The sequence below is a fragment of the Gorilla gorilla genome, chromosome 3 (assembly GCF_029281585.2).
Source record: "Gorilla gorilla gorilla isolate KB3781 chromosome 3, NHGRI_mGorGor1-v2.1_pri, whole genome shotgun sequence".
Classification (NCBI taxonomy): domain Eukaryota; kingdom Metazoa; phylum Chordata; class Mammalia; order Primates; family Hominidae; genus Gorilla; species Gorilla gorilla.
The window spans coordinates 144,258,770-144,274,144 of record NC_073227.2 but is presented as its reverse complement, the minus strand read 5'-3'; positions in this window follow the sequence as shown (position 1 = coordinate 144,274,144).

Genomic DNA, 15,375 nt, shown 5'->3' with positions numbered 1-15,375 from the left:
GAATCTCATGGCTTCCATCCATGAAACTGTGATTGACTAACTTGATAGTTTTTAAGTGAAGTAAATCTCAGAACTTTCACCATCCTAAGCAGAGTTCTTAACCTATTCTTTGTTGCCTATGTATTTAATCATAATTTATTAAAATAATTTCCCCTATTGGTGGATATTTACATTAATTTCCATATTATGTTGAAAACATTGGGAGACTTTCATTTCTGATCCAATATATAAAGAACTTGAAAGTTGTCACTCCCATCCTCACATACACACACAAAAATTGTAAAACTGTAAAATTGTAAAATTAACAAATCTTAGATCCATGAAAAACTGATCTCCAAGACAAGCTTCTGTCCCCCAAAATGGAAAACAGTGAATAAAGAGAAGCACAGCTTACCAGGAGTAAAAGTGGCAAGCTGTGCTTCTCTTTATTCCCCTGTCTTCCATTTTGACCTTGAGTCAATACCAGTAGAAACACTTAACCTATAGTTGGTCAAATGCTGGAGGCTCACTCTGGACAAGCTAGAGAGTTAAAAATTCCAAAAAGTGAGGGGATTATCAGGAGAAATCAGACTTTCATGAGTTTTTCCTCCTAGAGCCTCAGGAAGTTCTTACTGTGAAGATCAGAGTAAACTATCCTTGTTCTTCTAGCACAAGGAGGAGACAAATAACCATCCTGAAATGTACTAAGAGCTCTCTGATCTCCTTAGTATAGCTTGCCCTCAAGGGAAATTATTTTGCCAGAGGTTAACTAGCTTAGAAGAAGGGAAATACCCAACTTCAGCCCTATATCCTTCAATATGGGGAAAGGGAAGCACTCAACACTAGTCCCTTTCTAGTGTTCCATGTGAGAGAAGAAAAATACCCAACTCCACCTCAACTCCTGATCCCTCCAGCCCAAGAGATGTGGGGAGGAAACATCAGAAACACTTGTGAAGATCACAAACCAGGAATATAGGCTCAAAAGAAGATAAAGACCTAAGCACAGAATACAGAATACTCCTCCTCCTCCTGCACCTTTCCACTGAATCAATATGGCACTTATATAACAGGGATTACAGCAGAAAAGAAAGAGAAAGCAAGAAAGAAGAGAGGGAGGGAGGGATGGAGGGAAAAAGGGAGGGAGGGAAAAGAAAGTAAGCCTGACACCCTATTTAAGAAGAAGTCTCTAAGAAAACTCAAAGTCAACAAAGGAGACAAAAACAAGAATACTAGAGGAAATTTTCACTACAGCAAACACTAAACAGTCTGACTCCTAGTCAGATAAACATAAAAGTTTTCACTAAAGTCTATTCATTCCAGTTTTTTTTTTGTTTTTGTTTTGTTTTTTGCCAAATACGTCATGTCTGGCTGTCAACATAAAGTTATAAGGCATGCAAAAGTCAAAAAAAAAAAAAGCACAGTCTGAAGACACAAAAAAGCATGCATCAGAACCAGTCAACTATAGCAGATTTTGAAATTATACTGGGAATTTTAAACAACTATGTCTAATACACCACATACCCCAGTGGAAAACGTTAATAACACACAAAAACAGTTGGGTAATGAAAGCAGAGACATGGAAATTCTAAGAAACATTTAAAGGAAATACTAGAAATCAATATCACAATAAATGAAATGAAGAATGCGTTTGATGGGCTCATCAATAGACTATGCGTGACTTAAGAAAGAATCACTGAGCTTGAAGATATGTCAATAGAAACTTTCCAAACTGAAAAGCAAAGAGAAAAAAAATGAAAAAAAAAAAAACCCCAGAATACCCAAGAATTGTAGGACAATTACAAAGGTGCAAAATATGAATAATGGGGTGTGGAGCCAAGATGGCCGAATAGGAACAGCTCCAGTCTACAGCTCCCAGCATGAGCGACGCAGAAGACGGGTGATTTCTGCATTTCCAACTGAGGTACCGGGTTCATTTCACTGGGGAGTGCCAGACATTGGGTGCAGGACAGTGGGTGCAGCGCACCCTACGTGAGCTGAAGCAGGGCGAGGCATCACCTCACCCGGGAAGCACAAGGGGTCAGGGAATTCCCTTTCCTAGTCAAAGAAAGGGGTGACAGACGGCACCTGGAAAATTGGGTCACACCAACCCTAATACTGGGCTTTTCCAACGGGCTTAACAAACGGCACACCAGGAGATTATATCCCGCACATGGCTTGGAGGATCCTACGACCACGGAGTCTCACTCATTGCTAGCACAGCAGTCTGAGATCAAACTGCAAGGCAGCAGCGAGGCTGGGGGTGGGGTGCCCGCCATTGCTCAGGCTTCAGTAGGTAAACAAAGCGGCCTGGAAGCTCAAACTGGGTGGAGCCCACCACAGCTCAAGGAGGCCTGCCTGCCTCTGTAGGCTCCACCTCTGCAGGCAGGGCACAGACAAACAAAAGACAGCAGTAACCTCTGCAGACTTAAATGTCCCTGTCTGACAGCTTTGAAGAGAGTAGTGGTTCTCCCAGCACGCAGCTTGAGATCTGAGAATGGGCAGACTGCCTCCTCAAGTGGGTCCCTGACCCCCGAGTAGCCTAACTGGGAGGCACCCCCCAGTAGGGGCGGACTGACACCTCACACGGCCGGGTACTCCTCTGAGACAAATCTTCCAGAGGAACAATCAGGCAGCAGCATGTGCAGTTCACCAATATCCACTGTTCTGCAGCCACCGCTGCTGATACCGAGACAAACAGGGTCTGGAGTGGACCTCCAGCAAACTCCAACAGACCTGCAGCTGAGGGTCCTGACTGTTAGAAGGAAAACTAACAAACAGAAAGGACATCCACACCAAAAACTCATCTGTACGTCACCATCATCAAAGACCAAAGGTAGATGAAACCACAAAGATGAGGACAAAACAGAGCAGAAAAACCGGAAACTCTAAAAATCAGAGTGTACCTCTCCTCCTTCAAAGGAACACAGCTCCTCACCAGCAACAGAACAAAGCTGGACAAAGAATGACTTTGACAAGTTGAGAGAAGAAGGCTTCAGAAGATCAAACTACTCCAAGCTAAAGGAGGAAGTTTGAACCAATGGCAAAGAAGTTAAAAACGTTGAAAAAAAAATAGATGAACGGCTAACTAGAATAACCAATGCAGAGAAGTCCTTAAAGGACCTGATGGAGCTGAAAACCAAGGCACGAGAACTACGTGATGAATGCACAATCCTCAGTAGCCGATGCAATCAACTAGAAGAAAGAGTATCAGCGATGGAAGACTAAATGAATGAAATGAAGCAAGTAGAGAAGTTTAGAGAAAAAAGAATAAAAAGAAATGAACAAAGCCTCCAAGAAATATGGGACTATGTGAAAAGACCAAATCTATGTCTGACTGGTGTACCTGAAAGTGACAGGGAGAATGGAACCAAGTTGGAAAACACTATGCAGGATATTATCCAGGAGAACTTCCCCAATCTAGCAAGGCAGGCCAACATTCAAATTCAGGAAATACAGAGAACACCACAAAGATATTCCTTGAGAAGAGCAACTCCAAGACACATAATTGTCAGATTCACCAAAGTTGAAATGAAGGAAAAAATGTTAAGGGCAGCCAGAGAGAAAGGTCGGGTTACCCACAAAGGGAAGCCCATCAGACTAACAGCGGATCTCTTGGCAGAAACTCTACAAGCCAGAAGAGCGTGGGGGCCAATATTCAACATTCTTAAAGAAAAGAATTTTCAAACCAGAATTTCATATCCAGTCAAACTAAGCTTCATAAGTGAAGGAGAAATAAAATACTTTACAGACAAGCAAATGCTAAGCGATTCTGTCACCACCAGGCCTGTCCTAAAAGAGCTCCTGAAGGAAGCACTAAAGATGGAAAGGAACAACTGGTACCAGCCACTGCAAAAACATGCCAAATTGTAAAGACCATCAAGGCTAGGAAGAAACTGCATCAACTAACAAGCAAAATAACCAGCTAACACCATAATGACAGGATCAAATTCACACATAACAATATTAAGCTTAAATGTAAATGGGCTAAATGCTCCAATTAAAAGACACAGACTGGCAAATTGGATAAAGAGTCGAGACCCATCAGTGTGCTGTATTCAGGAAACCCATCTCATGTGCAGAGACACACATAGGCTTAAAATAAAGGGATGGAGGAAGATCTACCAAGCAAATGGAAAACAAAAAAAGGCAGGGGTTGCAATCCTAGTCTCGGATAAAACAGACTTTAAACCAACAAAGATCAAAAGAGACAAAGAAGGCCATTACATAATGGTAAAGGGATCAATTCAACAAGAAGAACTCACTGTCCTAAATATATATGCACCCAATACAGGAGAACCCAGATTCATAAAGCAAGTCCTTAGTGACCTACGAAGAGAATTAGACTCCCACACAATAATAATGGGAGATGTTAACACCCCACTGTCAACATTAGACAGATCAATGAGACAGAAAGTTAACAAGGATATCCAGGAATTGAACTCAGCTCTGCACCAAGTGGACCTAATAGACATCTACAGAACTCTCCACCCCAAATCAACAGAATATACATTCTTTTCAGCATCACACCATACCTATTCCAAAATTGACCATATAGTTGGAAGTAAAGCTCTCCTCAGCAAATGTAAAAGAACAGAAATTATAACAAACTGTCTCTCAGACCATGGTGCAATCAAACTAGAACTCAGGATTAAGAAACTCACTCAAAACCACTCAACTACATGGAAACTGAACAACCTGCTCCTGAATGACTACTGGGTACATAAGGAAATGAAGGCAGAAATAAAGATGTTCTTTGAAACCAACGAGAACAAAGACACAACATAACAGAATCTCTGGGACACATTCAAAGCAGTGTGTAGAGGGAAAGTTATAGCACCAAATGCCCACAAGAGAAAGCAGGAAAGATCTGAAACTGACACCTTAACATCACAATTAAAAGAACTAGAGAAGCAATAGCAAACACATTCAAAAGCTAGCAGAAGGCAAGAAATAACTAAGATCAGAGCGGAACTGAAGGAGATAGAGACACAAAAAACCCTTCAAAAAATCAATGGATCCAGGAGCTGGTTTTTTGAAAAGATCAACAAAATAGATAGACCGCTAGCAAGACTAATAAAGAAGAAAACAGAGAAGAATCAAATAGACACAATAAAAAATGACAAAGAGGATATCACCACCGATCACACAGAAATACAAACTATCATCACAGAATACTATAAACAGCTCCATGCAAAAAAACTAGAAAATCTAGAAGAAATGGATAAATTCCTCGGCAAATACACCCTCCCAAGGCTAAACCAGGAAGAAGTTGAATCTCTGAATAGACCAATAACAGACTCTGAAATTGAGGCAATAGTTAATAGCTTACCAACCAAAAAAAGTAAAGGACCAGATGGATTCACAGCCGAATTCTACCAGAGCTACAAGGAGGAGCTGGTACCATTCCTTCTGAAACTATTACAATCAATAGAAAAAGAGGGAATCCTCCCTAACTCATTTTATGAGGCCAGCATCATCCTGATACCAAAGCCTGGCAGAGACACAACAAAAAAAGAGAATTTTAGACCAATATCCTTGATGAACATTGATGCAAAAATCCTCAATAAAGTACTGGCAAACCAAATCCAGCAGCACATCAAAAAGCTTATCCACCATGATCAAGTGGGCTTCATCCCTGGGATGCAAGGCTGCTACAACATACGAAAATCAATAAACGTAATCCAGCATATAAACAGAATCAAAGACAAAAACCACAAGGTTATCTCAATAGATGGAGAAAAGGCCTTTGACAAAATTCAACAACCCTTCATGCTAAAAACTCTCAATAAATTAAGTATTGATGGGATGTATCTCAAAATAATAAGAGCTATCTATGACAAACCCACAGCCAATATCATACTGAATGGATAAAAATTGGAAGCATTCCCTTTGAAAACTGGCACAAGACAGGGATGCCCTCTCTCACCACTCCTATTCAACATAGTGTTGGAAGTTCTGGCCAGGGCAGTCAGGCAGGAGAAGGAAATAAAGGGCATTCAATTAGGAAAACAGGAAGTCAAATTGTCCCTGTTTGCAGATGACATGACTGTATATCTAGAAAACCCCATCATCTCAGCCCAAAATCTCCTTAAGCTGATAAGCAACTTCAGCAAAGTCTCAGGATACAAAATCAATGTGCAAAAATCACAAGCATTTTATACACCAATAACAGACAAACAGAGAGCAAAATCATGAGTGAACTCCCATTCACAATTGCTTCAAAGAGAATAAAATACCTAGGAATCCAACTTGCAAGGGATGTGAAGGACCTCTTCAAGGACAACTACAAACCAGTGCTCAATGAAATAAAAGAGGATACGAACAAATGGAAGAACATTCCATGCTCATGGGTAGGAAGAATCAATATCGTGAAAATGGCCATACTGCCCAAGGTAATTTATAGATTCAATGCCATCCCCATCAAGCTACCAATGACTTTCTTCACAGAATTGGAAAAATCTACTTTAAAGTTCATATGGAATCAAAAAAGAGCCCGCATTGCCAAGTCAATCCTAAGCCAAAAGAATAAAGCTGGAGGCATCAGCTACCTGACTTCAAACTATACTACAAGGCTACAGTAGCCAAAACAGCATGGTACTGGTACCAAAACAGAGATATAGACCAATGGAACAGAACAGAGCCCTCAGAAATAATGCGGCTTATCTACAACTATCTGATCTTTGACAAACCTTATAAAAACAAGCAATGGGGAAAGGATTCCCTATTTAATAAATGGTGCTGGGAAAACTGGCTAGCCATATGTAGAAAGCTGAAACTGGATCCCTTCCTTACACCTTATACAAAAATTAATTCACCATGGATTAAAGACTTACACGTTAGACCTAAAACCATAAAAACCCTAAGAAAACTTACGCAATATAATTCAGGATATAGGCATGGGCAAGGACTTCATGTCTAAAACACCAAAAGCAATCTTAACAAAAGCCAAAATCGATAAATGGGATCTAATTAAACTAAAGAGCTTCTGCACAGCAAAAGAAACTACCATCAGAGTGAACAGGCAACCTACAGAATGGGAGAAAATTTTTGCAACCTACTCATCTGACAAAGGGCTAATATCCAGAATCTACAATGAACTCAAACAAATTTACAAGAGAAAAACAAACAACCCCATCAAAAAGTGGGCGAAGGATATGAACAGACACTTCTCAAAAGAAGACATTTATGCAGCCAAAAAACACATGAAAAAATGCTCATCATCACTGGTCATCAGAGAAACGCAAATCAAAACCACAATGAGATACCATCTCACACCAGTTAGAATGGCAATCATAAAAAAGTCAGGGAACAACAGATGCTGGAGAGGATGTGGAGAAATAGGAACACTTTTACACTGTTGGTGGGACTGTAAACTAGTTCAACCATTGTGGAAGTCAGTGTGGCAATTCCTCAGGGATCTAGAACTAGAAATACCATTTGACCCAGCCATCCCATTACTGGGTATATACCCAAAGGATTAGAAATCATGCTGCCTTAAAGACACATGCACACATATGTTTATTGCGGCACTATTCACAATAGCAAAGACTTGGAACCAACCCAAATGTCCAACAATGATAGAGTGGATTAAGAAAATGTGGCACATATACACCATGGAATACTATGCAGCCATAAAGAATGATGAGTTCGTGTCCTTTGTAGGGGCATGGATGAAGCTGGAAACCATCATTCTCAGCAAACTATCGCAAGGACAAAAAACCAAACACTGCATATTCTCACTCATAGGTGGGAACCGAACAATGAGAACACATGGACACAGGAAGGGGAACATCACACACTGGGGCCTGTTGTGGGGTTGGGGGAGGGGGGAGGGATAACATTAGGAGATATACCTAATGCTAAATGACGAGTTAATGGGTGCAGCACACCAACATGGCACTATGTAACAAACCTGTACATTGTGCACATGTACCCTAAAACTGAAAGTATAATAATGATAAAATAAAATAAAAAAAGGAGAGCTTTCCATCTCACACACTGCTCATGTTGGCTGCAGAACTGGAGGGTGTCACAGGCATCTAATGGACATCTGCTCCCTGGGCACCACACACTGGGCCCTTGACCATGGCTAGAGCGTGGAGGAAGAGGTTTGGGGGACGTGATGAAGAAAACCTGACTTGTTGTATTCATTAGTGCTTCCATAAGTCAACTTTCTGTAAAAGACTGCATAATAAATATGTTAAATGGAAAAATATATATATATGAATAATGGGAATACCAGAAAAAGAAAGGAAGGAACAGAGAAAATATTTGAATATTAGGTTTTGTTACTCATTTTTCTCAAAATGTCTAGGGGCTTTCTTTCTCACTCAAAATAGGATACAATTTGTCTCTTAGGGCTTATAAGATCTTCTTTGATATTTCACCAAGGCTACACTCAAATCTTGTCTTCTTCCACTCTTTCCTTCTATTACTCAGCACTAATCACACTGAGCTCTTTTTTTTTGTCATGTGTGTCAAACTTTACCCGATATAGTGCTCTTAAAATTCTCTTTTCCCTGCTTATATTACCCTTCTGTTAAACATTCCCATGGCTCTCTCCTTCACTTTATGCAAGCCTCTGCTTAAATACTCCTTCCTCAGAAAACCTCTCCCGATCATCTCATCTAAAATAGACATTTCCAGTTTCACTCTCTATCCCTGCACCTACTTTACTATTCTTTTTTTCTTTTCTATTCTGTTTGTTTAATTGACATGTGATAAGTATACCTATTTATGGGATATACAGTGGTGTTTCAATGTACATAATTTATACTGATCAAGTCAGATTAGCATATCCATCACATCAAACATTTATTATTTGTTTGTGTTGGGAATATTCAATATCTTCCTTCTAGATATTTGAAACCATATAATGTATTATTGTTAGCTATAGTTATCCTACAGTGCTATAGAACACTAAAAAGTATTCTATCTAGCTGTAATTACTTTACTATTCTTAATAGCACTGATCACTATGTGACATTATTTTTGTTTGCTTATTGTCTGTCTCTTCCACTACATTATAAGCTGTATAAAAGAATAGATCTCTCTTTCACTCCAAGGACCTAGGACATTACTAAGCATATAGTTGGTGTAAAAAAAAAAAAAAAACACACACACACACAAAAACTTTATTGAAGAAATGAATGAATGAGCAACTGAAGTACTGAAGTAAACTTCTCAAATAAGACCATTTCTCTAAATTCAATTTGTTGGACTGATATTATCTAAATTAAATATAGAAGAAATTATATTTTTATATTTGGAGACTCTTCACTTTCCCTGAACACATAAGTATAATAAGACTTACTTAATCTGAAGGTTTTCTTCTCCTAAAGTATGTTCTGTAATCCGTATTCCCATCGCATTTGCTTCTCTTATTTTTTTCATGATTTAATATGTAAGGAAAACTAAAGTTTTCTGAAGAAATGCAGAAAAGAATCACTAGATGATGAGGATGCAATTTATTAATTCAATCTCTTCTCCCAGAAAGTTAATACAGAAGGAAAAAAATGGTGTGTGACACATACAGAATGGAAGTTTTTATAAGGAAAGGAAGCAAAATCAAATAAAATTGTTGTAGAGCTCTATGTTTTGGGTACATACACATGAATTTGATATAAACATAAGAGTAGAGTTTTATTTAAAAGTCCCCAAAATATCCGTGTTATTTGTAGGATAAAGGATCTAGTGGCTGTTACTTTTTGCTTAAAATTGCAGGCTCTTATATCTTTTCTTCTGTTCCTTTTTCCCACATCCAATTTGTCTATGTCGTCATTAAATGTAAACATTTTTGACCCAGTCAAATATGTTTTACCTTTAATCCTGATGAACTTTTGACCTACATAAATTTATTCTGATTACACATATTTCCATAGCACTCTCAAATTACTCTAGTACCCTAAGCCTACTGGGATGTCACATACCTAACATTTACTTTGCATCTGCCAACTTTACTTACTCATACAAAGTATAGTTAAAAAGTTACATTGAAAAGCATCTATATATATAATGTGTAGAGATAGATACACACATACATGTGTGTGTATATATCCTTCAAACTATTCTATTAATAATAATGCTGATTACTTTTCTCTTTCCTTTTGTTACTATCACATTATTTCAAGCCATCATTATTTCTTTTCTTTTTGATGAAAGGAGCTTAAAGACAGAGAAAGAAAAGTCTTCCATATTATGCTTAGGTAAAGTTGAATAGTTTCAAATAAAATAAGAATGAGTGAGGGTTTAAAAATACACGACAAATGTAATTGTGTGCATATGAATATGTATATTGTCTTTTTGTCAAAGGCAGCAAAAGAAGAACAGACAGAGAGGCATTGTTTTGTTGAGCCACAGAGCAATACTTAAATGTATTCCCTTTGAGTCATTTTCAAATACCATGAATGATTGTTAGAAGAGAGAAGAGCGTGGGAAGACAAATGAAGCAATCAAACAATATTAAGGTAGCAGGGATTTGTATATATGAGTAGGTATTTTTAACATATTTTCAAAAAAAGAGAATGGTCTAGTGGTTGCACAGAAGAACAGGAGTAAGAGAGTCCCCTGGCTGAATTCCCCTCAGTTGCCAATGAGTCTATAAATGAGTCTATTTTGCATGGTCTATAAATATTTCAGTTGCATAAGTGACCTGAGAAGATCTAAGTCTTTATCACTATCTAGATATCATTCAATGCTAGATTTAGTTAAAAAAAAAAAAAGCCCTGTACTGAACATGTGAGACTTTTGATTTCTTTACTTGGTGTCAGCCCAGCCCAGAATACAGTCATTTTGTGACGCATTACAAATTACTCTTGTGTCTTTCTCCATCTTTTCTTTAATTAGGCTATTGCCTTTATAGTAATAGTATGATTGCAGAAACTGTAATTTTTGAAGTGCAGAAAACTGTTAATGCAATTAGCAAAAAAAAAGTATACTTGCATGCCCATAAGTTTTGTCTAAAATCTTTTCAATATACATTACATCTTATTTTAGTTCATAGAATTAATTTTTGTCCTAGTTATAGATTGCATTATGCATTTGAGAATGAAAGGCAACTTTATGTTAGTAATTATTCTTTCTCATATCTTTTCATGATGTTATGAATTTACATTGAATACAAATAGAGCCAATTGCTTTACCCTATGGTTTCTTTCCATATTGTAATATGTTTTAACATAGATCACAATTAAAGCCTACTGTGCTTCATAATATTCCTTGATGCCAGCTGTTCACCATCAATAGAATGGCAGTTTCTTCTTATTTCAGTGATTTCTTCTTAAATTTTTCTCCTTGAATTTGTGAAATTCTGAATAACAAAAGTGATACATGCAAATTAATGCTTTCACATTGGTAGTATCTGGTCAACAGGAGTCTCCAAAATGAAGAATGAGCCCAGTCCAGTGTCAAAACCAACTATAGTTGAGGAACTTTTCACAGACACACCTAATTTAGGACTTCTTACTTGATATTTAAATGAGCTGTCTGAGACACATTTCTGATGAAATGTCTCTGTGATTATTTGAGAAAACTGAAGACTTTACTCTAGTAGCTCCATCATTCCTGTAATTGTTTTTGCACATCAGAACTAATTCCCCATTTTGAACTCAACAAATGCCAGTTTTTAGAGCTATTTAATGAAGGAAACAAGTTCAAACTTTATTTCCTCCTTTAATGCAATCAGAGGTTATGTTTGTTTAGAAAGCTAACATCTATCCAGATTATACACGCTCACCAGTGTCAGGCCAAAAAACACAGGCCCAAAACCACTCATTCCATAACTCCCTCATTTTCTGACCTATGGCTGTTATTGTAGGAATTGAATCTATCAAGAAGTTGCCTCTGGTACAGTCAGAGAATATCATGGCACCTTGTGCAATAATTTGCAAACTGGTTTGAGAGAAGTTGTATGAAAAAAATACATTCCAAACCTTGACCTCCCTACATTGTCACAGAGAATGTTTGGCTGGGCTTAGTTCCAAAAAAGCAAAAGAAGTGTATCTGAGAGCTAGGTGAGGTTGGGAAAACATGCTTGGCAGCTAATGATGAAGGAGCATAACCTTCAGTCTTTGGCATCAGGCACATCTGAGGTGAAGTCTCGGCTCATCTGTCTAGTGTGTGATCTTGTGCAACATATAACTCTCTTTAAAACTCTATCTTTATCCATAAAATTTGGAATTTAATAGTAATTGCATCATTTGGTTGTGTTGATTCAGAAAAGGTCCTCAGTAAGTGTTTTTTGAATTAATGAATTTAAATACATAATGACAGAATTTGCAAAGTGACAGACATGTTTAATTGCTTTTTATTATTGTGTTTATTGATCTTATATTTGTGGTTATTCATAAAGTTTTACTTGGTCTCAGAACAAAATGGATAAGATAAAATGAATATCTTGTATCAGAATTAGTCAATGCTCCACAGTAGAAATAGCTATTTTTACTATACTGCTGGGTACAAGGACAGAATAAAATACCCACTTAGCCATTTTAGGAAGATGCTCCTCAAATTCCGAAGTGGCTTGGAAAACAGAACCCAGTTTTGATCCTTCTCCTTGGACAGTCAAACTGGAGAATGGTGATTGGTCCCTGTGAGTTTATTTTAACCTGAGGTTCCTCCATAGGACATTTCAGAGAGTAGGACATAAATCTGCGTACCGTGTTTTCCTTTCTGCTTAGAGAAGGCTTTGGCCTGGCTAAGCATTTGCAAAGTACCTACTCTGATGGCCTCCGAGGGAATGTATGTAGGTATTGACTTGTTGCTGTTAAAATATTCAACATATTCAACTAGTTCAGCTATATTTAATATGTTCATAAAATTTAAGGTGACATTATTTTCAAAAAGAAAATTTAGAAATCCAGGTCAACATTTTAGTAATCTTAAGTCAAAGTCTTAAAAAATAGATTAACCTGGTAAATTCTAAAGGCATACAGCTCTTTCAGATTTTAAGAGACATATACAAAGTTCAGAACATTTTAAATGAAAAATTGACACCGTGACCAAATGAAAATAAGAATAATAATAACATTAATATAATGGATAGCATTTATCCATAATATAATGGATAGCATTTTTATAAGACATCTGGTCAACACAAGATTCAAATACTCAAATTTTTCTTTAAAAGGATATTTTAATAAGACAGGCAAAATAAAATATGTTTATTATAGGAAGTCTAATGATTAATTAATTTCATATTTTCTTTGGAAAAATATTTTTTGATTTGTTTCTGCTACAGCTGAAAGATAGATTTATGTTAAGCTTCTCCTGGCTTAGTTCTTATGGGCTCCATGGGCATTATTTGCTTGGAGTGGTAGAGGCCAACGCTGAGGCAATGTCACTTGTGGAACTCACTTTGCAAACTCATTGGCAACTGAGGGGAATTCAGCCAGAGGACTCTCTTACTCCTGTTCTTCTGTGCAACCACTAGACCATTCTCTTTTTTTGAAAATATGTTAAAAATACCTACTCATATATACAAATCCCTGCTACCTGATTTTATAAAGAACCTACTTATTAGTAACTTTATTCATATAAAATGAAACTGAAAATGCTGCTAAAGAACCACTTATTACTATTGAAAGAAGAAAAAACGTGGTTGAAGATTTTAGAACAGGTCTTTCTGTTACAAATCCTATATATATTCTTTAAAAATTTGTATTGTAGAAAATCATGCGCTAAAGTTAATAGGCCTTAGGTGGATAACAAAGTTATCAAATCTTCATTAATTTATATCTCAATTATTAAACTAGAACAATTTAAATAACACTGCTAATACAGTTAAATCTTCACAGACATTTGTAACCAGAATCAAACGTCCACAGTTGGTTCCTCCACCCTTAAATTCTGTGTTTGTGCTTTTTCTTTTAGATGAGGATACTAGAGGTATTTTACTGAAACCAGTATTGTTAACACTAAAATCTGAACCGAAAGATAGGTTTCTACATTGTTTGATTTTTTAAACCTGGGGAGTGTCTTCACAGCTTCTCCATTTATACCACAAACTTCCACAGTTAGCTTAATTCTGGGAACTTTAGCAGTTTTTGAGGCACATTAAAAAACACAAGTTGTACCAAAAGAGAACAGTTCAACATAATGTATTGGAAAGAGAGTTATCTTTCACACAGGCTGACTAGCTATAAAAAGTTAGTTTTGTTTTGCTTTGTTAAATCAACTTTATTACCCTAATTTAACATACAAAAAATGCACAGATTGTAAGTTGATGAGATTTGACAAATATATTACACTCAAGTAATCACCATCCCAATCAACATCCTTTAAGTCCTTTAAGTTTTTGAAGGTAGTATAGTCTTTGACATGCTCCCCTGGAATGATCTATTGGTTTTGATTTGTTACCTTGGTGAGTAAACCGGGACTGTTTCAAGGGCTTTTCCTTGCTCTCTCCCACTACAATAGCTCTTACTCCACAGGTTCAGGGACCAATGGTAAGGGTTTTGCCAACAGCTCACTATATCCATTCTGATTATACACTTAGAAACTGGGGAAATGCCCAGCAGGCCAGTTGGTGAACCCAGTAGTATCAAGGTAAGATGGACCTATGTAAAGATTTCATATATAACCTGACCCTTATATATCTCTTCTATAAGAGGGATGCCATGACAGCATATAGAGGCACATGGTATCATAAGCAACTCAGATGCAGCATCCAAATGCACAGTTACTCAAGTAAATGGTCATAAGTCTGTCTCTCTGTAAAAATACTGAGGTGATCACTACTGTATAAACTTGTCATGGTGTCACAGGGTGCTTCCTCATGGATATCTGGACTGTCCTTAAGTTGACAGGTTCTGTGTCTAAGAACTAGCCCTGGAAACTGGCCAAGGATGGTGATTTTCCACTGAGATGGGTGACCTCAGTCCCCTTCCTATTTGTTTTTGATCTCTTTCAATAATATAGTTCTGTAGGTTAGCCTCCCCTTGGTGCCACTGTAATCTTGCTGCCTTGAAGGTAATTCCGCTTCTGTTGCTTCTGATAGCTAAGTGCCGCCACATGGCTTCTCAAATTCTGTGATCCCATCATCCCACTGCTACCAGGGAGCACAGTTTTGTAACACCCTCTCCTGTCAGTCTTGGAGAGCCAATACTGAACAAAATCCTCCTCACTAACACATTCAATGATCAATTTGATAAACTGAGTATTTTTTTTTTAATTATTTTTTGAGACAGAGTTTTTTGCTCTTTGTTGCCCATGCTGGAGTGCAATGGCGCGATCTCAACTCACCACAACCTCCACCTCCCAGGTTCAAGCGATTCTCCTACCTCAGCCATCCAAGTAGCTGGGATTACAGGCATGCACAACCACGCCTAACTAATTTTGTATTTTTGGTAGAGAAGGGGTTTCTCCATGTTGGTCAGGCTGGTCTCGAACTCCCGACCT